The sequence below is a fragment of the Macaca fascicularis genome, chromosome 18 (assembly GCF_037993035.2).
Source record: "Macaca fascicularis isolate 582-1 chromosome 18, T2T-MFA8v1.1".
Classification (NCBI taxonomy): domain Eukaryota; kingdom Metazoa; phylum Chordata; class Mammalia; order Primates; family Cercopithecidae; genus Macaca; species Macaca fascicularis.
In genome coordinates this window covers 20800977-20804783 of record NC_088392.1, presented here as the reverse complement: position 1 = coordinate 20804783, position 3807 = coordinate 20800977, and the positions used below count along the sequence as shown (strand labels likewise).

The 3807-nt window shown below is 40.3% G+C and overlaps 1 non-coding gene across 1 annotated transcript; it reads left to right on the top strand.

The window, feature by feature from the left end:
* The first annotated feature begins 212 nt into the window (after positions 1 to 212).
* Positions 213 to 353, top strand: LOC123570144 (U4 spliceosomal RNA). Its single transcript, XR_006694137.1, has one exon. It is a non-coding gene; the product is annotated as a U4 spliceosomal RNA (small nuclear RNA).
* The last annotated feature ends 3454 nt before the right edge of the window (positions 354 to 3807 follow it).

Sequence of the window (3807 nt, the reverse complement as noted above, 5' to 3'; positions counted from 1 at the left end):
GCCTGATGGCCTAATTTGTTTCATGAAAACATTATTTGTAACAATAAATAGGTCAAGATAAGTAGAGACTAGCTTGTGATAAGAAGAAAATGGAAGGAATCAATAATAGAAGCAATAATAGAAAAGACATATTGCAGGAAATTGAATTATTTACACAATATCTGTATTTTAATAAATTAGCACTAGAAGAATAATAAAAATAAGTTAGTTTAAGCTTTGTGCAGCGGCACTATTGTAGCTACTGAGGTTCCTCCAGGGTGCGATTATTGCTAATTAAAAACATTTCCCAATACCCTGGTGTGATGACTTGCATTAGAGTGGGCATAGGCAATTTTTGACAGTCTCTACAGAGACAGAATTTAAAAAAGAAAAAAGAGGATTCATTTTTAACCATAATGTCCAAATATTGTATTTGATGTATCTTGCACTCTGCCACTTGTCTTCGAGTGCCAGGCTTGGATGCTTGGGACCGACCACAAGGGAAATGCTGTGGTTAGGAAACACTTGATTATTAACCAGGTCACCTGTCTCAAGTCCCTGCTTGAGTTTCTGCTTTGTTGGCAAGAGGGAAATCTCCAGATTTTTTTTTTTTTGGCCTTATTCCTGGGAAATCTCGACACAGAGTCCATTCAAATCTGCCAGCTACTTGCTGTGAACCCTAACCCCTAATCCAGTCCCTCTTAGCTTTGAGGGATCCCACAAAAAGCAAGAGAAATAGAAGTTTCCAAAATGAACCAGTCAAATTAATAATTACCACAAATAATTCCAAAGTGGAGAGAAATGTTTACTTGGGTGAGTCAATGGTTTTCCTCTCTGTCCCACGAAAGAGAAGGTGCCCATACTACGCTGCTAGGATAGGGGAGCCACCAAAGCAAAGAGCCCTGGAGTCTTACTGCCAGTGAATTACACATGTGCAGATCTGTGACCTCTTCTCCTTATGATTGGTGGGGTGGGGGTGGGACCCCAGCAGCCCTATTTCAACAGGAAGCAGGTAGGCACCGATCTTCCTAAGAACCATTAGAATGTCACCCCCAACTGATAATATAGGCAGATTTCCATGGTGGTTTAAGCACTTGAAGGGTAAGTAACATATTAAAATGTGCCCCCACAAGATACAGGCCTTTGGAAGCGCTCTGTGTGGATGTACCCTCGCTTTCTAACATCAACTCCTAATTTTCTCTCCTTTTCCTACTCTGCCTTAGAAGTACCAATTCCCATTTCCTGGAATATTCATCTACATAAGAGATGGAGATTCTGGCTATCTTTTTTTTCCCTGTGCCCTGCAAACTCTATCATCTTTGGCTTAGAAAGAATGTTATGGCAGACTTTCTTTGGACCATGCTTCTACTGGTTGTCAAATCAGAGGGCTCTTGTATCACAAGGTGGAAGAATATAGCACCAGTTCCATTCAATTTCCTCTGCCAGGGATGGCATCAGACACTTTTCCCTTTGATTAGGGCAAACACAGCTTATCAACTTGAATATATTAAGTTTCTTTGGTTTAAAGCAAGTGACACCAATCAGGCTTGGAAGAGATAGAAACTGGGCAGCTCTAAGTCACCTTTTGGAAAGAAACTTCTAGATTGTCTCACCTAGATACTTTCACAGAATAAATGATTTCTAACCATTTTCCCTCACTGTTGTGTCACCGCTCGGAGGGTTGAAACCACCTTTGCAAAAACTGTAACAGGCAATTATTACAGTGAATGAGATCTGACCTGACTCCATCTTGCTGCTAACCTTCATGCTGTCCTTGTTCATTTCTGGGTGGAGGCCGAACTAACTCTGGGATGAACTTAGTTTATGGTTTAGCTTTGAAACAAAGATGGTAACAGTCCTTTCCCAAAACAAACCCCCTTCCTACCTGGGGACTACACTGCCTTTGCAGGACTAACAAATTAGCCACAAGATTAGAAATACGGTTTAGGAGTCATGCAGCTGGAGGTTGCAAGATTCTAAACCTCCTCAAATTGCTCCTGGGGATAACATCACTATTGTAAACCCTAATACCAGCACTTGAGACATTTTGCAGACCCTGCTTTTGATGGATCAGTTGGTATCACCTAAATTGATAAACTGGCCCCACCCCACCACCCCCAACCCAGGAAATGACTTTGCAAGAGGACAGCTTCAACTCCCTGTGATTTCATCTCTGACATGACTAATCAGAACTCCCAACTCACTGACCCCCTACCCACCAAATTATCCTTAAAAACTCGGATCCCCGAATGCTCAGGAAGACTGATTTGAGTAATAATAATACTCGGTTCTCCTGCACAGACAGCTCTGCATGAATTACCCTTTCTCTATTGCAATTCTCTGGTCTTGATAAACCAGCTCTGTCTAGGCAACGGGCAAAACAAACCCATTGGATGGTTATAGGATCCACACCTAGGGTAAGAAAGAGTGATCGATTGGCTGAACTTGGATCGTGTGGCTACCATCAATCTAGGCAGCAAGAGAAAGGATATTGTAGAAAGAGCTCTAAGACCACTTTAGTCTTATAGTGGTAGCTCAAGCCTCTTTGAATATGGAATTTTATCAAGCTTCTGCATGATGAAAAGACTTCAGTCTTCATATAGAAAAATGAAGGGCCTTTGGGAAAGAGTAATGGATGCAGTGTAGCCCTAAATTGTTCTGTACAAGAACAACTACTTTTATTCCAAAGAGAGCACAGCTTATGTTCATCTGAAAATTGTGTATTGATTGTATTGCATAATATTGATTCTACTTCTTATAAAACATAACTCTTTTTTTATTGTGCTAAAGAAGCTTTCTCCTTCTTCTTGGCTCCTCTTTTATCACAAAGAGCCTCTTTTCGACCCTTTTATTATCATCTCAGATCTCTTGCAAAATTTCTCAGCTCCTAATCCTTTGATGTTCTCACAGGGAGAGAATATAGGAAAAGGACAAGAGTTTCAGTGACCTCCTTTGTCCTCAGAGTGAGGTGATGCTCTGTTTAAGGACTGAACTATTCATGTCAATGGTGTCCTTTTATTGCTTATATGGATGTATGGATTCATTTCTCAACCATCTCAAAGGTTTTCTCTCCTGTGACCTCCAGTAGCCCTCGATCTATACTTGTGGTTTTCCCACCCATCTTCAGACTACTTTATTCTCTGAATTGTTAATACTTTAGAACCACAGCCAGTCTGATGACAAAGGGCTTTTAAAAAAATGATCCACCTTCCGTGAGACCACATATCATGAATTTAAGTATAAAGAGTAAGCATGTAATTTATTGCCCAAATCAGAACACTTGTAAAAGTAAAAGGAAACAATAGAAATCACATTATGTCATTGGCTTTAAACTAGGATTTCTCACAAAATGTTGAATTATTTTTGACTTGTGGATATATACCTTACAAGGTTAAGAAAATTTGATATATCTTTCATGAAACCATAGGTTCTCTCAATTTCTCCTGCACATTGAACCTTGCCATATCTGATTGTATTCCTCTATTTTTAGTTGCTTTCTACTTCTTGAATCTGGTTTAGATATACATATATTTCAAGCTTGTTTTTTTTTTTTCAGCTTTATCCCTCTATCCCACCCTTCCACATCTGTACTTCCCCATCATTTTAATCCTTCACCTACAAGAGGGTAGATGGAAAGGCGCATTGAAATGTACATGAAAAGGCCGGGCGCAGTGGCTTAAGCCTGTAATCCCAGCACTTTGGGAGGCCGAGTCGGGCGGATCACGAGGTCAGGAGATCGAGACCATCCTGGCTAATACGGTAAAACCCCATCTCTACTAAAAAATACAAAAAAAAAAAAAAAAAAACTAGCCGGGCGTGGTGGTGGGC